The following is a 23,992-nucleotide window of genomic DNA, read 5'->3' on the forward strand; positions in this document are numbered from 1 at the left end:
CAGTCCAGCCTAGGCGACAGTGTGAGACTCTATCTCAGAAAAAAAAAAAAAAAGGAATTAAAAGGCACTGCTCTGCATTGTGAGGAGCAAACAGCTGGCATTTAATACAGTATAAATTTAATCCTGTTTAAAGTCCAGAAGAGGAGGAGGGGAGAGTGGAGAAATCCACTGTGAATTAAATTGACAAAATACAGATTGACAGGAGAAAAGGCATACAAATTGTATATTTTTTCATTCTATATGCATGGGGGCTTCACTGAAGAGAAGTGAAAAACCCAAAGAAGCAGTTACGCCCAGGGTCTCGTATATCATTCTAACAAAAGGTGATAAATTGTGGAGAAGTGACTAGACAAAGAAAAGAGGGCTGATAAAATTTGGGAAATAGGAGTAATAAATTGTGGGAAAGTGAGGAGGAAATACGTGGGGGAAACTAATGAAAGATCAGGGTTATTTTAATAAGGTCTGTTTATGCAGACTCATCCTGGTGCCAGTTCTTCATTTCCAATGATGAGAGTTGCACACCTTATCCTGGTACAGAAGAGGAGAGGAAATTTACGCTCTGCTTTTAGGCAAATAACATGAAAGTAGAGAACTTTTCCCTTATCTGTTGATTCACAATTGCTCAAAATAATCTTTATGCCAAACTGGCAATATTTTGGGGTGGCACATTCTAGACTCCTTCACAAGCAAGAGGCAAATAACCAGTAAGCCTCACAAAGGCAAAAAGGCCCAGCTTTGCAGCTTTCAGTAATACTACCACAGCAGTGAAATTGTCTAGTGGTGATTAGAATAGAAGTCATCATGCCCTATTGGCTTATAATGATCACAGATTTATTTTCCAAATATGTCTGTGCAATATATACTTTTATAAATAATCACTTAATTACCACAGCCCCTTGGATGACTATCTATATTATGAAATACAAACAACATAACCTCTAAAATGATGCTAAGGGGGTTTACTTATTAACATGAAAAGTTTCTTGTTTGTGTATTAAGTGGGGGTAAACTCAACTTACTTCTTACAACTAGTTATAGATAGGTATGCAGGCAGATGACAGATTGATAAATGGTATAAATATACAAATTTATATAAAGAGAGAACAGAAAAGCCAATAGGATGATAACACTGGTTATATTTTTGAAGTAAGGGTTATAGCCATGTTTTATTTTCTTCTCTTGGCTTATGTTTTCTAAATATTCTTCAATAAACCTACCTTATTTTATGAAAATGAAAAAAGGTCTTTGTAAAAATCTTATGTACTATTTTAATTCACTCTACTCCTGGTTACATGATTTTTCTCAAAGAACTGTTTCATTCCTTTGTGTCTAATCTTTCTATTTTAACCATTTGGAGAGGACATCTCTATAATGTCCAACAGAGTCCCTGCCCCTGAAATGGTCTCTACTGATCATAATGAACAGTGCTGGTGTCACAGGTTTGTAACTCCAGACTCCATTATTGTACTGTGGTGTCCTCAGGTGATACGGCTACGGCACACTTAGCCTGTCACTCAGTGACTGCAGTTTGCTGTGCTCTTAGCTCTTGGATCTCACATCTGCTCAGTTTTAGCATCTTCAGGCAGTCCACACTATCTGTCAAAGCGTATGCTGTTACATGCTCTCTACTCTCTTCTAATCTGTGGCTTCCAATATACTGTATCCTTAGAAATTAGAGGACCTCTATGATTATCACTGAATGTAAATAAGAGTAAGTATTTTCCAAGTCAAAGCTCAAGGAAGTTTCCCAAGAGGAAGGCATGTACATGAGCTTCCCTCCGGTCTCAGCTGCACACAGCCTTTTTCGGTTTGTCTTCCTGTTCCCGCGTCTATTCTAAATTGGTGGAGTTGCTGGAGAGCAGAGTTCTGCATACCTGAAGTGGCAGTGTTGCTCATGGCAAATAGCTGCTTGATAAAGAAATCGCATAGCTCAGATGCTCTGGACATCTCCCTCCAAGAGAAGGAGGCCACAGATGGCAAGAATAGAACCAACTGGGGTCCCCTCTACCCCCACCCCATCAAAGTGAGGTTATTTAGGGTTACCACCTGGCTACTAGATTTGCCAGATGGCAAGCCTGAGTAACCGCTCAGAAAGGGAGGAACTGCCCAATCCATTACCCTCGCACAGTAGACACTGTTAATTTAACATGTGGTGCACATCATAGTACACAACACAGGGAATGAGGTGGCATAGAGCTGTCATAAAGGCAGCCATCCGGGCTCATGTTGGACAGCCCTGCTCACCACAGTGGCCGTCGGAACAACCCAACTGAATTTTGCAGGGGCAGGGATGAGGGCAAGGCGTCGGTAATGGGGGATGTGGTGGAGAGTTGGGTGGGGGAGGCGGGGCATGTGCCCACCTGTGCCACTGGCCTCAGAACTGAAATGGTTTTGGCTGCAGGAAAGCCAATTGCTTCCATCTCTGAGACATCACTGTCTCCTGCCCACCCTCATCTTATTCTGAGTTTTTCTTCATGATTTTCAATTTTGATGAAAAAGTCATATTTTTCCACCAATTTGGGAAAAACAAACATATGGCTAAAGGTCGTTTTGAATACTTTGATGGTACTAGTCCAACTCGGACAGTGACAAAAATGGTTTTCTCTGAGGAAATGGCACGTTTGTCTGGTGGGGTGAGGTCAGGGCAGGGAGGCTTCACGCACTTTGGCTCTCTTCTCAAACCAGCTTGTGACAGAAAAGCTCCAATGGGTCCCAGCAGGGCTGTCAGTTGTGGGGCTGACACAGGACCTTGGCACCACAGAGAGCGACACCCACAAAGAAAAGCAAGTGAACCGGACTGTGCCCCGTGTCAGGCATGGTAAGCTACATGGGGACAGGAAGCTTCTTGTCATCATTCAGATCCCTTTATATTGCCTCTCATTCCCCAGAGTGCCCAGCTGCCCACACTGGGACATGAAGAGGGAGATGGAAGCAGCTGGCTTTCCAGCAGCCAAAATGATCTCAGTTCTGAGGCCAGTGGTACACGTGGACACACGCCCTGCTTCCTGCCTCCCCCACCCAACTCTCCACATCCCCACGCTGCCAAGATCAAGCAGTCTGTTTTACGTGTGCGGTAGGAAATTCACGTAGGCATCAAGTATTTACTCGATTAAGACCAGCTTAATTCTGTGTCTTTAACTGAGTACTTTGCATGACTTAACTTCTGAAACATCCGTTAGGGTGGGGGACGCTCCTGTGACCCACTTTAAGGAGCTGTCACCATTCCCGCTGCTCTCTAAGGAATGTCCTCAGCCAAGAACTGTTTTATGTCCTCCTCAAGGCCGTGCCCATTACTGCCATTACTGTCACAGGGAAGCAGAGACAGCAGCTTAGGAGTGAAAATGAAGGAAACTCTTCACCGGTGTTTTAGAACAAATATAAAGAAATAAACCAAAAACACCCAGGAGAATTCCACATACATTACATTTTTATCATGCTTTTCTATTGCCATGTACATTTGCAGCTCGTCTACAATGCAGAATAACCCTGGGAGCCCAGAACCTGGGGTGGCCCTTGGCATAGGAGGAGACCGGGGTACAAAGGTTCCTGGATCACAGAAAGAGTGGGAGACAGAGCAGGTCTCAAACTCCCGCTTCTGACTGGGGTGCCTGCTCTCTCCACACCAAACCCCACTGCTTGCACCCATGTATTGCCTTCTATCAAAATGTTCTTTGCTGCTCCTCATCTAGGCTGTGCCCTCTTCGTTGACCCTGTACTCTCATTTTATTTTCATCAGTGTTATACCATCTGTGTCTCAATTCTTAAATACTGTGTTCATCACTCATTAAATCAGAGAGAGCAATAGTGTCTCAGTCTCACAGTCTGATGTTTTCTAGCTCCTGGGCAGCTGGTCTTGTTCCAAAATAATCCCCTTTGGGGAGGAACCTACAATGAGTCTTTCTCAGATGCCAAGGTGCCCACTTCTAGTGGTGTCTTCATGTCGCACATCCAGTGTGGCATGGAGCAAAGCGAGGCAAAAGCCAGGGAGAGCTTAGCGTCAGACACCCGGCAGCAAGCGGCAGTCCCGTGAGTCTAACTGGGAGAGGTCAAAAGTTGACAAGACTTGGGAGTGGATACTATAAAATGTGAGCCACAGATGAAGCGATGGGAAAGTACGTGATCTTACAGGGGGCAAGCCTGAAAGAAGCAAGCCATTTCTTGGTTTATCTGGCACAAGGAAGCCTTTAAAGGGTCCAGGTATGACTGTCTCCTTTTGCTCCCCAGTGTCTCAAAGGCACCACCTGTCACCTGGCAGATGACTGACTCGGCAGCCTGGGAGTTCACAGGAGGCCAGCCTGCCTTGGACACAGCCCTGTTGAGTGAAGCCAAGGCATCTCACACAACAGTAATAGGTTAAAGCCAACAGATGTCTTCACACCCTACATCACAGAGAAAGTCGGGATAAGAGAGGAATAATTGACAGTGTCCCTGATCAAAACAGACATCTTGTCACAGAATATTTAGCGGAAAATACATAGGAAACAAATGCTCAATTCTCCATCCAGGCTGTAGTACCTAATATACCACTGCCAAGAAGAAAGCATTTAATAAAATCCTTTAAATTTTATCTAGAGTAGGTGCTATATGGAGCAATTAGTCAGACAGCAAGCTCATGGTGCAGTGCAAACAAAGCTGGTATAAACAAATAGGCACAGCACAGTAATCCAACAAATATGTAATGAGCACACCTACTATGTGCCAGGCACCAAGCTAGGTTCTGACATCACACCAAAGCTGTTTTTTAAAGCTTCCAAAGCAAGTTCACATACACAGGCAAATCTGATCCTCCCAAAACCAAGTGACACAAGGAGTTATTGTCCTATCCCCACTCTGCAGATGAGTAAACTGATGCTCACTGGGGTCAGAGGAATGATCCAAGGTCATAAGACTAAAGCTTAGTATAGCATCAGTCTGTGACCACCTGTACTCTTCTGTATTGGGCAAGAATCTCAGAAAATAGAAAACGGAGAGTCACAGAACATCTTGAGATGGGAGTCTCCCAATGTGTATCTATTTCACTTGTTTTTAATAGTTCTAGATGTCACCCAAGGGCTACTCGTCTTCATGTCCCTGAATACCTATGTAATTTTTCTTACTTATGCCAAAAGCCTGATCGTCAACTCTGTACTCGCTCTACCTCAGATGTCTCTGCATTTTGCCTTCTATACGTTTTGTTGGGAAGGGTAATGTATTAGTAAGGACATGTTCAGCTTCAAGCAACAGAAAACCCAACTAACATAATTAAAGACATTTAATTATCTTATATAACAAAAGATATGAACGCAGGCAATTCCAGAGTTGGCACCTTAGCTCAAAATTGTCATGAAACAAACAAGACCGTCCTTTCTTTCCACTCTACCATCCTTAGACTTGTTGCCTCATGGCTATAAAATGGCTGCTACAGCTCTAATCTAGTGTTCTCAGAGGTCTGTGGCCAAAGGCATATCCCAGTCACACGACCACTCCAGCAGCAAGGGTGGCTAGGAAAGCAAGAATCCAGTATTTGTGACCTTCACAGTGGGTGTGTGGTGGTGTGCACAAGGAAAAAAGTCAACAGGGTTATTAGATAACTCATCCACAGTTTCTTTCTAATTCCTAGTCAGAGTCAGAGCTGAAAACAAATTCCTCTTGAGGAGAAATATGGATTGGATTTCTTGACACTCTTTACATGTTGCTCTACTCATTTTCTATTGCTGTATTGATGCAAAATAAATAACCACAGACTTAGCAGCTTAAGACAATGCCCACTTATTTTCTCACAGTTCTATGTAGGTCAGAAGTCCAGGAAGGCTTGAGTGGGTTCTCTGCTCACGTACTTACAAGGCTAGAATCAAAGTGTTAGCGAGGCCAACCTCTCATCTAGTGACTTGGGAATAATTCACTTCCACGCCCAATCAGGTTGTGAGCAAAATTTAGCTCCTTGCAATTGTAGGACTGCGTTCTCCATGGCCTTGCTGGCTGTCAACCAGGGACCAGTCTCAATGCGAAAGGCCATTCTCAGTCCTGGCACCTGGCACCCTCCATCTTCAAAGCCAGCAATGATGCATTGAATCCTTTTCATACTTTGAATCTCTCTGACTTCCCCACTTCTGCCACCAGCCAAAGAGGGCTCATGTGCTTAAATAGTAATATAGATAATAAGTCTTCTGCCATACTCATGGATGTAACAGCAGAGGGTAAAGATCATAAGACCATCTTAAAATTTTACCTACCATAGTTACCACTAAAAAATATGTAATAAGGACTTATTCCTGGAGTTCAGGATAGGGTCAAGGTTCCCTGAATCATGACAGGCATAGGAGGACTGCCAATCAAAACTAGGACTCTGCAAGTGAAAAGTTAAAGGAGAGAATGGCTGTTGTGTGGGCAACAAAGAGTGTCTGATTTAATTTTTTTCTGTGAAATTGAGTTATTAACCTGTCAACATAAATTCACAGAGCTATAATATTGGAGAGGAGAGGTTTGTTTTTTATAAAGGGTTGCAGCCTGCAGGCTGGAAATCCCATAGACTTGAAAGCATAGCCTCCAGAAGAAACCAAAAGCAGGCACTTTGAGGGAGGAAAGAGTAGAATAGTAACTTGTGCTGAATGGGTTAGCTAAGTACACATACTCGACAGGTTATAGGAAGAGCAATGAATATTCCCGAAGGGAGGTGCATACATGCCTAGTAAACAAATATGCATGTTACATGTGTCCTCTGTTCACTTTGGGGTAGAGACTTAACATTTAAATTCCTTGCAATTAGGTCCTATATATCAAAAGGTGAAGCAGAGGACAGGAAGGCACTCAGTGCAAGCCTCTGTAAACTGGCCAGAACCAGTCTATGCTCAGTGGACTCTTACCAGGAGAAAGTTACTGAAATCAGTCTCTTATCCAATCAAAGTAGTAGTTATGGCTTGCAGAAAAGGGGTAGGGAGCTGGATCAGTTAGTGTCTGGTGGTTGGTGAGCTGCAATCATTTCAACATTGCTTCTCTGGTGGCCAGTGCTTATTTAGCTGCTAGAGAAAAAGAAAAACCTTGCAGCTGTTAGAACCTAGTTTATTCTTTAACTGTTGAGATGTGTGACTTAACCCTACCCTGGCATGGCCTTGGGTCTTGTTTATAATTTAGTATCTTTTTGCCACAAAGAGTCCATTCCATCATTCTTATGATCTCTATTTTAACACCCCTAATTTAGTTAAACAATAGAACATCGTCTAGCTGGTGAAAATTATTTTTTATAAGAACATAGTATATAAAAATCACTAGTCAGGACAAGGATGCCTGCTTCTTTTAACTTTCCCTTCCTCTCCCTCCAGCCTCACTATCCCCACCCCATCTCCTCAGCCTGCACCACGGTCCCCAAGGGACTATGAAGAATGCAGACTCACAGGGAGTTTGATAGTGTTTTCTTGCAAAAGAACTGAGTGTAGCCAGATTTCTCATGTGGATTTTTCACTGGTTTGTTTCTATTAGGCAATACGGAAGGACAAGGGTTGATGGAGAAAGGAGGCATATGTCATACAGCTTCCTCACAGCAGGTCTTAACACTGTCCATGGTGTTTAGAATGAGCCTTTATGTAGCTTTCCATGGGTTTCTAGTGAAAAATCACATCCCTCTCTGAGACGGAGACACCCCATCACCTGCTCTTTCATGGCATTATTTTCTGTTTCACTGCCTCAAACCAGACTCAGACCTCTAATACTCTTCATTTCAATTAGTCTTACCTGTTTTATGAAATCTATTTGGGTTTAACTTTTGGTTCCTCCACCAAAAAGTCTGAAATTCCAGGTCAGAGTTCTCCAAGGAGTTTATATGTGTTTGCACAAATGTGTGGAAATCCTTAGGAACTACAAATTATCAACCACTCAGAGCTCAGTGCCTTGGTATTTTTTTGCTTTTGTGGAGGCTTGTGTTTACCTTTTATTTTAAGCGCTTTCCAGCCTATCCTCTTGAAGCACCTCGCCTTACCGGGAGCCTTGTTCATTTGTTCTTGCTGCCTCCTTCATTCAGAAGATCCATCAATCAGTGTCTGAAACAAGGACCTTCTGTGTAGAATCAAAAGCCACCACATCACAGCTAAAGGCAACAGAATGCAGTGGGCATTGTTGTTTGTACACAGGCCTTCATCTCTTTCAGAAGTGTCTCTGTTTGAAATGAATGAGGCAGACAAGAGTGTGGCTTCAAAAGCAACTATCCTCCTCTGGGCTTTGCTTATTGGAAGTTCTGTGAGCACTGTTACTAGAAAGTAAAGAGAATAAAAGGCAAACCTGAGGCAGTCTATAGGTTCCTATGCAAGGCACTCACACCCAGCCTCAGCCAGGCAGTACCGCCGGGTCATTGGCCTTCACTTTGTCTATTTGAGTTTGCAAGGTTAACATGAAAGAGGCTGTTTATTTTCTCCCAACGATTATGCTTAAAAATTACATGAACTTCCCTCGCCTAGACTCTTGCCCAGATGTATAATAGGCTTCTCTCTATGCCGGTACCTCTTAAGGGTGTCACTGCTGATGGAAATAGAGCTGCCTTCACTACTGTTGCCATGGTTACAGTTTCCAGACCAGAAGATTGGCTGATCCTTGGCCCAGCTCTTCCACCTGGCTATCATCTCCTCTGCAGCAAGAGGCCTCCTTATTCCCTGATCTATTTTGTGTTTGGCTGGAAGATTGGAGAGCACATCATTTTCCATGGTACTTATGACCCTTCTGTAGACTCTTAATGACCCTAATGTTGATTAGGACCCAAAGTCTTGGGCCAGTGGAAAAGTTAAAACAAAGTTCAAGACTCATATAGATGATGAGCCCAATAATCATCTATATGGCTTGAGAATCATCACCTCCATCTTTTGTCTGCAGAGGGTTTGCAATGAGTGCTAGAGAGTTCAGAGCCAAATATCTGGCCAATCACTGGGAAGTATAAAAGACTGTACAACATGTATTTGAAGTGTAATTTCATTTATCAATTCACTATATTTTTCCCATGCTTTTTTTCTACCTAAATTTTCCTCTTAATGTCTTGCATTGTTTGTATCTTTTAAAAGTGCTTACATTCTTTTGAAGCAAAACTAAATATAAAGAAAACATACATATAATCATCAAAAATCCATTGGATTCTTGCTATTATGAGGGGAGGGGGAAAAGTAGAAAGGTTTCTGTGTCCAAAAAGAGACAAGTTTACACAATGCAAAGTACGTAGAACATATTCTGTGTAAAATCAAATTGAATAATTTTATATATATTTTCTTTTGGAAAAAAAATGTACACATGATTAGATTCCAGAAAAATTGAATTTCTGGTACAAAGGTGGAATAGGGACATGGCTTTCCTAGTCTAAGAAGCTCACAAATAACTAAGAGCCTGCTAGATAGAGTTGTTCACACAAGAAAGTTGGGTAGTACTTTCAAAAACCTGAGATGGGTGGGGCGCAGTGGCTCATGCCTGTAATCTCAGCACTTTGGGAGGCTGAGGCGGGCACATCACTTGAGATCAGGAGTTCGAGACCAGCCTGGCAAACATGGTGAAACCAAAAACACAAAAATTAGCCGGGCATCATGGTGCATGCCTGTAGTCCCAGCTACCTGGGAGCCTGAGGCAGGAGAACTGCTTGAACCTGGGAGGTGGAGGTTGCAGTGAGCCAGGATCCCACAACTGCACACTAGCCTGGGAGACAGAGCGAGACTCTGTCTCAAAAAACAAAAACAAAAACACAACCTGAGATGGACCGTGTGAGCAGGTGATACCATCAGGAGTGCTCAGTGGGTTCTAAAAACCCCAGCGTCCTGCACACAGCAAAAGCTTCACAAATATATAACAAATAAACAGGGAAAATAAGTAAAAAACATTATGGCTGTGAGCTAAATAAATTCACAGATAATCTTCAGATTAACCTGGGTAGAAACGAGTTAGCAATACTGAGAAAAGTGGACGCTATCAAGGGTGTTAGAGTTATTTTAATCCTCTTGACAGCACTTTGAGATAGATGTTTTTGTCTCCAGTTGTTTTTCAGATGAGGTTGACGAAGGTTAAGTAATTTGTGCAAGACCATATAATGAGCAAGTGAAAGACCCAGGACTTGAGCCCAAGGCTCTCTAATTCTAAAAGTGGAATCTATCCCCTCAGTCTACTCCATTGTTGCCCAAGCTAAGGTTAAGAACACAAATCTGGCTGGGCACGGTGGTTCATGCCTGCAATCTCAGCACTTTGGGATGCTGAGGCGGGTGGATCACTTGAGGTGAGGAGTTTGAGGCCAGCCTGGCCAACATGGTAGAACACTGTCTCTACTAAAAATAACAAAACTTAGCTGGGTGTGGTGGTGTGTGCCTGTAGTCCCAGCTACGCAGGAGGCTGAGGCAGGAAAATCACTCGAACCTGGGAGGTAGAGGTTGCAGGAAGCCAAGATCGCGCCGCCACGCTCCAGCCTGGATGACAGAGTGAGACACTGTCTCAAAAAAAAAAACAAACAAACAAACAAACAAACAAACAAAAAAGAGACCACAAATCTGAAGCCCCATTCCAGACCCACTGAATCAGAATCTCTAGGGAGGGACTTGGAAACATTTGTGTAACAAGACACCAGATGAAGATTATTCTCAGAGAAGTTTTTAAAGAGAAAAAAAAAAAAAAAAAAAGGTGCCTCTATTGCTTCAGATGGGAAACGGACCTGCAGCTTCCTCTGAGTGATCAGATAGAAGCCATCAGAGGTTTGAAGTTCATACAACTAAGACTAAATCAGGTCAGTCTGGAGCATATCAGATTATGATATGATAGACTATTCTTCAGTTTGGTAATATAGAATTGTCTGATTTAAGGTTTTCTGGATCCTAAAATACTAAGAACATTTGAAAAGTTAAAAATGGGTTCCAATTTAAACCTCAGACTTTTTTTTAGCTTTCCTCACTGCCTCTGATCCTGAGGAGCAGAAGTGAATGTGAATGCCCTTTGAATTCCTAGCAGCTTTCACTGATGCAGAGGTTCCAGCTCTGCAGGGGCTGGAGGACTGCTGAGGAGAACCACAAGCTGAGAATCAGTCCTCATCTCTGGTTGCCCCCCGCCCCCACCCTCATTGCCTTTCATTGGATGAGCAAGTCACACAATCCAGGAAGTAGAAAATCTATCATTGCTTGCTTGGTTTTTCTTAGTTTCAGTTTTTCCACGCCTGATGAGAATTGCTGAGGCACAGCAAAGCCTGCAGCTTCCATACCCGTCATGAGAGCAAATAACTTATTCGTAAACCTAAGCACTTAATTAACTAAATGGAAAGCAAGGCAGTGAGTGATTCCTGACATGGCTGAATGTAAGTCAAGCTGTGAAGCTCCAGGTACAGCCAGAAATGGAGATGGACAACTTGAACTGAACCCTGAGAGCTTCTAAAGGGCTTTGGACCACTGCTTCTCAGCAGTTTTTCTTGTAAGTTATTCCCATTATCTCAAAGAAAAATTTAAAATATGGTTGGAGAAAAGTATAGAACTGATTATCCCCATTTTGAGCATAGATCATCGTTTAACAAACTTGCTTTATAATTGCCAAGAAACTTGCTTTGAATGGTATTTCCAGACATAATGTCTACAATAGCAAATATTGACAATTGCATTTTACAAATAATCAGTTTAATATGCTTTAATATGCTTCTATTTGTAAGTGCTCTTGATCTCATTTAGTCTTCGAAGCAACTCTCTCACTTTGGTATGCTTATTAACATGATTTTCCAGATAAAGATGCCTGTAAGTAGCTTCCTCACGGGGTATTTAAGGAACTTGTAGAAGGTCCACAGCTAGTAGCTGGGAGCCCATCTCATATCAATACACTAGCTTCACCCCAAAGAACTTTATACATTTAGGCCATTGATTTCTAAAAAGACAAATTCTCATGTTAGATTAAAACATAAGACCCAACAATATGTATGTTTTTTAAAAATAGGAATCTGTTACCAAAAAAATGCAGAAATGCTAAAATAAAAAGGTTTTATGAGGAAACTCATACAACAAAAAGAAAACAGTTGGTAAAGTTGATAGCATATAAAAGAGATTTTGAAGCCAAAAACATAGGGAGAGGATACAAAGAAGCTCCTGATTATGATAAAAAATATAAAATTAACTGTGAAGACAGAGATTACTAAAGTTAGAAATGCAAAGAGAAATAGATTAAAAAACAAGCAATTGTAATGGGAGAGTTTAATTGATTTCAAGGCTAAGAAAAAAATAGACAGTATTAAAAAATAAAGACAAATTTAAATAGACAAAAATTTGGAAGACATTGAAGATGTGACAAAAATAGACAATAGAGGTTATGTTATACAATTGATAAGTTACAACAAATACACATACATTGAACTCAATACCAACATAGAATATACATTTTTTCCATCTGTGGGCATTGGTACATATATACTAACTCTCAAATAAGGCCCCAAAAATTGAATCAAGAGGAAAAAATATACATATTTTCTCACCACATGCAATAAAACTAAATGTGAATAAGTAAAAGCAATGAAAGGAGCCTCAGGCAAAAGAATAATCTAACCAAGAGCCTTTGCAGCAAACAGTTCAGGGTTTAGATTATAAACTCCATTCCTTACTGCAGTGTGACCTGGGCAGTTTACTGAACCTCTCTGAACCTTGGATTCCTCATCTAAAAATGTGGCTCTACTTTGCTAGCTAAGTTGTTACGAAGATTACCTATGAAGTATGTCAAATAAACTAAGACTTAAAAGAGAGTTAAAACCACGGCCGTACAATATAACTCCATTTTTAATGTACTCATATTTAACTAGAAAAAGTGTCTAGAATTTTTGTTGATTGAAAGCAAAAGTCTATAAAATATTCATCTAAATACTAACAGTGGTTATCTCTATGCATATCTGTATATTTCTGCCAATTTTTGTTATATTGCTTTATCTTTTCTACTATGAATATATAGTACATGAATAATAAAAAATAGTAAAGATGAAAATAAACATGAACTTCTGAAAACCGGGGTACAAGAAGAAAATAAGTATTTATGCTTGGGTGGCCTACAGATAGTGATTGCCATAGGCATGCAGCCATCTCAGTCGCTTGCCTGTCATTATAAATTTTAAAATACCCCCAATTTCTGTCTTTCTACATATATACATATATACATGTATATGCACACACATATATAAAACACACATATATTTTATATTTATATATGTTATATATGTTTTATATATATATAAAAAATATATATATAAAAATATATATATATAATATATATATATAAAAAATATATATATATATAAAAAAACACAATATTGGAATAACTGACAATTTGAATGTGAATGGTGGGATTAATCATATGGTATCAATATGAAATCTCCTGATTTTACTGTTAAATTTCTAATTTTACAAAAGAAAATATTTGTGTCAGGAAATATATATTGAAGTATTTAGGTATATATATATGTATGCAGCTAACTCTCAAATCATTCAGAAAAACATTCACATATACATAGAGACAGAGTGCATGATAACTAGGGAAAAATACAAACCAACAGTGCACCTAGGTAAAAGGTGTATAGGAGTTCATACTAGTCTTTTAACATTTCTATTAGTTTAAAATTATATTAAAATATTAATAAAAATTTACAGCAGCAACAAATTAATGGGTATCAATGTCTAACAACCACAAAAACTTTCCTAAACTACAAGTTCAAGTAGAACAGGGGTCTCCAATCCCCAGTACCAGTCTGTGGCCTGTTAGGAACCCGGCCACACAGCAGGAGGTGAGCAGCGGAGCTATACCCGTATTTACAGTTGCTCCCTATCAGTCACATTCCCGCCTAAACTCCACTTCCTGTCGCATCAGCGGGGGCATTAGATTCTCATAGCATCCGCAAATCCTATTGTGAACTGTGTATGCGAGGACTCTAGATTGCATGGTCCTTATGAGAATCTAATGCCTGATGATGTGTCACTGTCTCCCATCACCCCCAGACAGGACCATTTAGTTTCAGGTAAACAATCTCAGGTCTCCCACTGACTCCACATTATGGTGAGTAGATCACGGTTATATAATTATTTCTTTATATATTAACAATGTAATAGTAATGGAAATAAAGTGTGCAATAAATGCAGTATGCTCAAATCATTCTGAAACCATCGCCCACCTACCCCCATTCATGGAAAAATTGTCTCCCGCAAAACTGGTCCCTGGTGCCAAAAACGTTAAGGATCACTGAAGTAGAAAATTAAGAACATGATAATAACTTTTGCGATGTTTATAAAATTGAAAACACCCCATATCAAAAGGGAGGGGGCTTTGTATAAATCAGGGCCCAGAAGTTAAGGCATAAATCTATGTGCTTTTATTTTAGAAATATGAAATAAGCATTTGACTTAAAATCTTATGAAGACAGTCATTATGAAGGAAAACAGAGAGAAAATAATAAAGAATAAGAGCAGAAATAAACTAGAAAAGAGGAAATCAGTGGAAATAATAAATAGATGCTCATTCTGTGAGAAGATTACAAGATAGATCAACCCCTTGGAAATATAATAAACAAAAGAAAAGGTATAAATCAACAAAATTAAAAACAAGCCCAATGATTTAACAACTGATATAAAGGATTTTAAAATATAAATGATTGCAATGCACGATTTATGATAATCAACTTGAAATGCTTAGCCAAATGGACAACACAAAATACAAACTGGCAAGAGAAGATGTAGGTAACATGAAAATAATGATGAAGGCAAAGGAAACTGAAAAGTTGTTATTTAAAAAAATCTCATCTACCACAAGAAATATTATGACCTCAACAAATTTACTGAACAATATTACTACATACTCAAACAGATTTTTCTGTATTATGTAATCAGTTCCAAATCACAGAAACAAGATCTGACACCCAATTCATTCTAAGAGATGAGTATTATCCCCATCCAAAAACCTGTAAGAAATACCACACAGGCGCACACACACACATAAACACACAGTCTTAGGATGGCAAATGTGCACAAGTGCAATTCCAGTAAAACTGGCTTGAAATGATTAGAACCAGGCTCAAGGACATTAGCAGATTTTCCCAAAACAGCTGTTAAGTGAATATATGAATACACAAATGAAGAAAATAATGCAGGCAATTAGCAACATCTACCTGAAAGGCAGGAATGGCTTGTGCATACTATTTGCTAAATTTTGTTGATCAATAAATTTTATCGATCCATGGGTTCCTCAAGGAGCATAGGCAGAAAAATCATTTTTAACTGAGCTTATAAAATGCAGCTATAAATTAAAACAATAGCATGTAGTCATTAATTAAGGTAAATTCTACTGATGCCAGAAGATTATAACAAATCACAGAGTATCTTTTGTAAAAGAATTACTATTTGGGCTGGACGCAGTAGCTCACGCCTGTAATCCCAGCACTTTGGGAGGCCGAGGCAGGCAGATCACGAGGTCAGGAGCTCGAGACCAGCCTGACCAACATGGTGAAACCCCGTCTCTACTGAAAAATATATATATATAAAAGAGTTGGGTGTGATGGTGTGTGCCTGTAATCCCAGCTGCTCAGGAGGCTGTGGCAAGAGAATCACTTGAACCCGGGAGGCAGAGGTTGCAGTGAGCAGAGATCACACCATTGCACTCCAGCATGGGCGACAGAGCGAGACTCCGTCTCAAAAAAAAAAAAAAAAAAAAGGAAAATTGAAGAAATGAAGACATTAAGGATATTCCTGAAGGGAAAGACTGTATAAATATCATTAAACAAAAATGTAAACCCTGTGAAACACGACATTACAGGCGATATGAAAGACAAAACGCAAACTGGGAGGATATTTGCAATGAACTAATAGAAATACAGGCAAAATATATGAATAAGCTATTCTTAGCAACAGAAATTTGAACGAACAATCACGCACATAAGAAAATGTTCGACCTCACCAGTAATCAGAAAGTTTAAAATTAAAACAATGAGATACCATTTTACATCCATCAAACTGGTGAAAATTAAATAATCTGACACTATCAAGTGTTGGTGATGAGGTGGAAAAATTGAAGGAACACTCACATTGCCAACGATATGTTCACAGGAGTAACCATTTTGAAGAATAAATTGTCAACATCTCACTAACTCTGACGGGACGTATATCTTACAATCCAGCAATTTCACTTCTAGGAGTAAATTCTAGAAGCTTTCACTTGTGGATGATGCAATGTCTACTGCAATATTATAATAGTAAAATGAAAAAACTAAACAACACAAGTATCCATCAACCCAGTGAACAAATTCTGATACATTCATACAATGGGACCATTTGTAGCTGTTTTATCAACAGAGATAAATCTCGAAAATACACTGCTGAGTGACAAAACAAGTTTCAGATAGATGTGTAGAGTATAAAAGTTTGAAAACATGTAAAATAATGGTACAGTCAGCCCTCTATATCCATGAGATTCCACATCCATGGATTCAATCAACCAAGAATGCAAAATATTTGGGGGTGAAATTACACAAAGTTCCAAAAGGCAAAACTTGAATTCACCACATCCTGAGTACCATGTTAAAACCAGGCAAACAAAGCGATGTATAGGCTTTGTATTAAGTATTATAAGTAATCTAGAGGTGATTTACAGCATATGAGAGAATGTGCATAGGTTATGTGCAAACACTACACCATTTTGTATCAGGGACTTGAGCATCTGTGGGTGGTCCTGGAACCAAGCCCCCACAGACACTGAGGAACTACCGTATATATTTCATAGCTACATACATATGCTGCAAACACACACACACAAAGATGAGAATGATAGACATCAAACTCAGGGTGACGTTGCCTCTGAGACAGGAAAAATAAGACCAGGCTTGAGAAGAGACACACAGTTATACTGGTACAGCATTCTACTTTTTAGCAAAAATAGGAAGCAAAAATGACAAAATGTTAGGATGTGATGGAGCTGGGAAGTAGATGGTATTCGAAACTATGCATTGTACACATGTGTGTGTTTGAACTCATTATAATTTCTTAAGTGAGCACCCCAATTTTGAAAACATATAAAAAATATACAAACCTATAAAGTACATAAAATATATAAATACCATGAACAGATAAGAAAGAAAAAAGGCAATAAAAATGGAAGTGGTGATAAATTCAACTTCAACCCACTGGTTTTAAAGAAACATTAAAAAAATGCACATACCATTTTACCGTATCAATTTAGCATAAAATTACAAAAATGTTAATAGCTAATGTTAACAAGGGTGGAGGACAGGACAGAAGAGGAGTACATTCACTGTTAATGAGTACTTAAAATGACAGAAATTTACTTAAAGTAGCAGTATATATGTAAAGGCAAAATATATAGATAGATATAGATACCTAGATATAAAACCTTTGCCTTAGCAATTCTACTTTAAGAAATTTATACAAAGGAAAATGTGGTACATATATGATGTGTAGTATTATTTTTAAGGAGTACTATGCAGCCATGAAAAAGAACAAAATCACATCCTCTGCAGCAACATGGCTACAGCTGAAGGTCATTATCCTAAGCAAATTAACACAACAACAGATAAACACTGCATGTTCTCACTTACAAATGGGAGCTAAACATTGAGTACACATGCACATCAAGATGGAAATAATAGACAGTGGCATTCCAAAAGGGATGAGAAAGAGAGGGGGACAAAGGTTGAAAAAAACCTATTGGGTACAGTGTTCACTACTTGGGCAATGGAACCATTAGAAGCTCAAACCTCAGCATCACACAATATACCCATGTGACAAACCTGCACATGTACCCTCAGAATCTAAAATTTTTTTAAGTTACTAAAAAAATAATTTATACAAAGAAAATAATCATACATGGGGACCAAGATTTATGCATATGTTTATAGTAGCATTGTTCATAATAGTGAGATCTTAAATAAAGTTAATGAAAAAACAATAGGGAATTAAGCCAATTATGGTACATCTATAGAGTGTAACAGTACTCTGTAGCTATGTAAAATAATGTTTTAAAAGAATATTTAATGCCCCTGAAATATGCCATTAATGTGTTGTTAATACACAGGTATTTAAACAGTTTGTACAGTGTGTTTACAGTTGTATTTTTGTAAATAAATGTATACATAGAAAAAATGACTTGGGGATATCCACATCAAAATGTCAACAGTGCTTATCTCTAAATGTGAAATCACAGATCTATTTATGTTTTTCTTTTTGTTCTTCTTTATTTTCCTATTTTACAATAATAAACATTTATTGATTTTATAATAGAAAAGTCATTAAAATAAAACATGCAACAAAATAAGCTCTGGTTGATTAAAGATTTAAATATAAAATCCAATTATGATAGAACTTGCAGACAATTGGAAAGAGAGTTTATCAGCTCTCTGGGGGAATTTTAACTTTCTCAGCTTTGAAGCAATTGAAATGATTGCACTATAAAAATTAGCATTACTAAAGATTTTTTAAGAGGGAAAATATTTCTATCAAACATTACAAAGAATTAAGATCTATCATAAATAACTAATTCAAATTTGTAAAATAAATGTCAAGATTCCAAAAGATAAATGGGTCAAAAACAGGACAATTCCCACAAGGAACTTGCAATTAGTAGATAAACATCGTGGGGAAATGTTAATTCTCGCCAGAAATCAAAGAAATGTAAAGGGAAGCAGTCTGGAGATGCCGGTTTACATATTCTAATGGAACAACAAGAAAAAAATGTCAAATGCTGATATCCATTGATGGTGGAGCTGCCTGGAAATTTATCCATACATTCATTTATAACCATATTGCTCATGTCCTTTTACCAGAAAGGTTACCGCTAAGAACTGATTCTTTTTTTCCTTTTTTTTTCTTTTTTTGAGACCAAGTTTCACACTCTTGCTGTCCAAGCTGGAGTGCAATGGCGCGATCTCTGCCTCACTGCAACCTCCGCCTCCCAGGTTCAAGCCATTCTCCTGCCTCAGCCTCCCGAGTAGCTGGGATTACAGGCATGCGCCACCACACCTAATTTTTTTTTTATTTTTAGTAGAGACAGAGTTTCTCCATGTTGGTCAGGCTGATGTTGAACTCCCAACCTCAGGTGATCCGCCCACCTCAGCCTCCCAAAGTGCTGGGATTACAGGCGTGAGCCACCGCGCCCGGCCAAAAATCAATTCTGAAGAAGTAATTTGGCTAAAGCAGAAAGGTTTCTCCTCATCTCCTTGACTTCTAAATGTTGGAACACCCAGGGCTCAGTCCCTTGACACCTTCTCTTTTCTACCCACAGGCAGTGTTTGGAGGATCTCACCTACTTATGCAAGTGAGAGGAGCCACAGGCTCTCTCGGCATGGGCTCCAGGGAGAACGCAGGCCAGAGCAGAGGTTTTCCTGGGAGTGGGGTAGGGGAACCTTGAGGGTCATTCAAGGACTCTGACCTCAATCAGACAGGGCAATGAAGGAAAGAGAGACCAGCAAAGACAGTCAGAGAGATGCCTAAGGTGAACTTGGTCATTATATTAACCCCTATGCAATAACAAAGCATCCAGGCTTGATCCTCCAGGGCTTACCAGTGAGGTCCCCAGGAATTGTCTAATTGCAGTAGCCCTCAGCTCACTTGCAGGCCACCAGAGCCCAGCTGGCCCTGACCATCATCTCCAAAGCCTGAAGGAATTACTATGAGACAGCCCACTGAAGGTGGGTACTTCAGAGAGCCCCGCCCTGCCAGGAGCCAGAGCTGCCCCTCTGTTGGTGGTCACCCTGGGAAACTGGGACAAGAAGGTGTACTCCAGTCTGATGCCGGAAAGTAGAACTTCCTGGGTCCCCAAGTCTCAAGATCTCTTTGCTCCACCAATGTACCCATCCACTCATCCCAGCCTGGGGCTTCTGCCTCACCTGGGTCTTTTCATTGCTTAAGGACTTTTGGGCATCTACCATCTCTTCTTCTTCTACTACATTTTCTTTCTTTCTTTTTTTTTTTTTTTTTTTTTTTTTTTTTTTTTTTTTTTGAGACAAGGTCTCTCTCTGTTCCCGGGGCTGGAGTGCAGTGGCCCAATCTCGGCTCACTGCAACCTCCACCTCCCTGGTTCAAGTGATTCTCCTGCCTCAGCCTCCCGAGTAGCTGGGATTACAGGCCTACGCCACCACACCCAGCTTATTTTTGTATTTTTGGTAGAGACAGGGTTTCACCATGTTGGCCAGGCTGATCTCGAACTCCTGACCTCAAGTAATCCATGCGCATCGGCCTCCCAGAGTGCTGGGATTACAGGCATGAGCCACCGCACCCAGCGTCATCTCTTATCCTTATGACCTTGTGAGGTAGGCATCCCAGGTTTCATTTTCCCCGTCGTATAAGGGTTATGACTTACCTAAAGCAGTGCTGGACTCCAACCCAGATCTTCTGCCCTCAATTCCATGTCCATCTCTGTGACCCCAGGTTTGGCCAAGTGTGGATCTTGCTACTTATGAACAACCTGCCATTTCCTTCCTGTGTATGCATTGCCTGTGGAAAATGGACAAGGAACATTTTCATCAAGAGCTAAAACAAGCAATTTTGCTTTAGAGATGGTATGGAGCAAAAAGAAATAGTCCCGGAGGCAGGGAGCCCTGTATGCATCTCCGTGTGTTCTGCTCCTGGCTGACCCCTGAGATCGTATCATGCTGTTTGCTAGTGTGTGGAAAGCCTGTTTTGCTCTCTAGGAGTCCTCCGCAGAGCCTGACAGATTTGGTGATAGGAATGGAACTGTGGAGTGAAGATGGCTATCTCCGGGTGTCACTCCAGTTGCCATACATGTAAAGAAAGCCTAGACACCACTACAGCTCTGTCCTCCTATCCCTGAACTTGGCCCAGAGGTGAAGTTTCTTCCCCAACCCTTGCTCAAATGCTTTCTTGTTCCTCGAAGAATCCAGGCTGCTGAGCAAAGGGGAGATCCTGGGATCTTCACCCGAATCATCTGGAAGTTTCTTGGGGTGCCAGAATTGAAAGCGGAGCTGATAGGGTCAATCCATCAGGCACCCTGACCCTAGACGTCCAGGCATTCCCCTCTGAGGTTGAAGAACTCCCCCTCTATCAGACCCAAAAGTGAAACACAAACTTTGCAAAGGCACGTTTGTACCAACTCCTCTGGGCAGGGCTGAGTGGAGTTTTCTCTGGTGCTGGGCACATGCTGCTCACATACTCTTTGGCCAGTAGACACGGCCCCTGGGGTCTGAGTATGCAGATGGGGGAGAGGCTCACTGAGGAGATTTGGACATTGTGGCTCCAGTGTGTTACCTCCTGGCCTTGGCCTCCTATCCCCAGCTGGGCTGAGAAGACCCCAAAGAGGGCCTTTCCCACTCTCTCAACCGTTTTCTCTGGTGATTAATTATATAACATGAGAAAATGAATCACGTGTTTAAATTCAGGGTTAGCTGGGCTAAGCTAGGTGATAAGAATTACTCAAAAACAAGAAAGCAAATATTGGGGGTAAAAGTGCTTTTTATTTTTCTTTTCTTTTTTTTTTTTTGTTTTTTGTTTTGTTTATTTGTTTGTTTGTTTAGATAGAGACAGGATCTTGTTCTATAAAGCTAGAGTGCAGTGGCATGATCATGGCTTACTGCACTCTTGACCTTCTGGACTCAAGCCATCCTCCCACCTCAGCCCCCCAAGTAACTGGGACTACAGCTGTGCACTGCCACACTGGTTTTTTTTTGTTTGTTTGTTTGTTTTTTTAAGTTTTTATAGAAACAGGGTCTCACTATGCTGCCCAGGCAGGTCTCAAACTCCTGAGGCACCACACCCAGCTTGCTTTCTTTTTTAAATAGAAAGGAACACAAAACAACTTAGGCAGTTAGTTTTAAAATCAAGAACAGGAAGCATAGACTCTATCTATACTTTAAAACATTGTAAATAAGTCTCCTATTCTTTACTATTTCAGTTAAATGGGCAGGAAACAAGAAAGGGAAGGAGCAGGTGAGGGACGGGAGAAATAAAAAGCATGCCGAAAAACGGCAGTAATAAAAAAAAAAACACACTCATAGGCTGACACGTATTTCTTGCGCACTATGGTATGCACAATTCATGTTTTTCTCATTTAATCTCCCTGCAAGCCCTGTGAGGCAAATAATTTTACTACTCCTATTTTAAAATGAGGAAACTGAGGTGCCAGCTATTAAATAATCTGCCTGCTTACTGGGACTAAAAACGGAGAAACCAAGCCTGGAAATCCAGTTCTCAGCGATCAGAGTCTTCACTCAGGAGGTAAAAATACAGCAAGAGACAGCTTTTTCCTCCAGAAAGAACCTTATCCTGTTATCATCAGAATTCTGTCGCTAAATACTTCACCATTTTGTAACAATACTAAATAAAGGGGAAATTTTGTATTTCCATGGAAAAGGACACATTGTCTACACACAGCACAGCCTCCCTGAGTTATGAGATTCTAGCTTTCATTGCCCTTGAAGTATTTTGCAACTCTGTAAACTGCAGACAATAGCAATGCAAAATGCAAATTCTGTCCTATCCTGTAGAAGTTCCACCAGCTTCACTCCCACACTGCAGAAAAAGCTACTTTTGCATCCATTTGCCATTTGTACATTCATTGCAACATTTCTTTACTCTTATAAATTTGTGTGTGTGTTTTGGCTTCTCCTTTAAACTGGTTACAACACCCTTATCAGTTTCCTCATTAATTAGTTAAGTAAAATATTTATCATGTATTCATTTTTATATTTGAGAGTCATGATTTTACCTTCATTTTTAAAGAATTATCTCTTCATGGAATTATGAAAGCATATCAAAAAGAATCTTGCTTGTTACTTTCTGAAGGACCCCAGGCATGATCTAACTCTAATGAATGGCTTCAGGAGTAATTGAATAACTGATGATGGTCTCAGTTGGGTCTTGGGCAGCACAGCCTCATCCTGACAACTTCCTTTCAAACACTGCTCTGTCCAGGACAAAGCATCATGGCCAAAGACCCCGGTTCCCTCTTCCTGACTGGTCTCCTTTACTGTTGATTGAGGAAAAGTAATTGGAATATAAATTATATGATTCTGTCCGATTATAATGTCTCTATTATTTCTAACTTCTGCTCTGTCTCGTACTTTATCTCAGAGCTATCTCCATTAAGTAGCTGAGAAAAGGTTTGAGAACATTTGTTTTAAAAATAATAATAAACATGTGATGTGATGGTTAATATTAAGTGTCAGTTTGATTGGATTGAAGGATGCAAAATAGTTTTCTTGAGTGTGTCTGTGATGGTGTTGCCAAAGGAGGTATTAGTAACATTTGAGTCAGTGGACTGGGAGAGGCAGACCCACCCTCAATCTGGGTGGGCACCGTCTAACAATCTAAGCTGCCAGTTTGGCTAGAATAAAGCAGGCAGAAAACATGAAGGAGTTGACTTGCTGAGTCTTCCGGTCTGCATCATTCTCCCATGCTGGATGCTTCCTGCCCTCAAACATCAAACTCCAAGTTCTTCAGCTTTTGGACTCTTGGACTTACACCAGTGGCTTGCCAGGAGCTCTTGGCCTTTGTCCACAGACCGAAGGTTGCACTGTCGGCTTCCCTACTTTTGAGGTTAGGGAACTCGGGCTGACCCACCACTGGCTTCCTTGCTCCTCAACTTGTAGACGACCAATCATGGGACTTTACCTTGTGATCGTATGAGTCAATACTCCTTAATAAACTCCCTTTCATATATAAATGAAATACACATGATATATGTCTTTATACGCAGAGCAAGAGCATGACACAATTCCATCTTTTAAGCAACTGATACACAAAGATCTTGCAGCCAATCCCTACTGTACTTGGCAAAACTACTTTTTGTTGTATGGACTTTGAAGTCAAACAAACATAATCCAAGTCCCATTCCACCACTTACTACGGTACGGATGTGAGCAATTCAGTAACCGCCCTGAGCCTCAGCTTCCCTCTATTCAAAGGGAAAAGTCATGTCTACATCACAGGACTCTTCCTGAAGTGTGAATGAGATCACATGGCGATTCTGGCACTGTGCAGGCACTTTGGAGGCTGGCTCCTGAATTGTTAACTCCTGACTTTCAGGCCTGCCTAGGAATCAATGA

At 40.3% G+C, this 23,992-nt stretch overlaps 1 protein-coding gene and 1 long non-coding RNA gene across 4 annotated transcripts in view; one reads left to right on the plus strand and one right to left on the minus strand.

The window, feature by feature from the left end:
• Window positions 1-23,992, minus strand: part of LOC126958489 (uncharacterized) — a 225,598-nt gene that overhangs the window by 158,200 nt on the left and 43,406 nt on the right. Inside the window, exon 2 of one of the 2 annotated variants that reach the window (XR_007727201.1) lies at window positions 20,293-20,426. This is a non-coding gene — a long non-coding RNA (uncharacterized LOC126958489). Of the gene's footprint in view, window positions 1-19,880; window positions 20,427-23,992 lie in introns of those variants that run through there. The other variant, XR_007727200.1, reaches the window with a different exon arrangement.
• LIPC (lipase C, hepatic type) overlaps window positions 11,119-23,992 on the plus strand; it is a 162,093-nt gene continuing 149,219 nt past the window's right edge. Inside the window, exon 1 of one of the 2 annotated variants that reach the window (XM_050796825.1) lies at window positions 11,119-11,385. The gene's annotated coding sequence lies outside the window, so the exon portion shown is untranslated. The remainder of the gene's footprint in view (window positions 11,386-23,992) is intronic. The other variant, XM_050796826.1, reaches the window with a different exon arrangement.

Source organism: Macaca thibetana, chromosome 7, assembly GCF_024542745.1.
Source record: "Macaca thibetana thibetana isolate TM-01 chromosome 7, ASM2454274v1, whole genome shotgun sequence".
NCBI classification, from domain to species: domain Eukaryota; kingdom Metazoa; phylum Chordata; class Mammalia; order Primates; family Cercopithecidae; genus Macaca; species Macaca thibetana.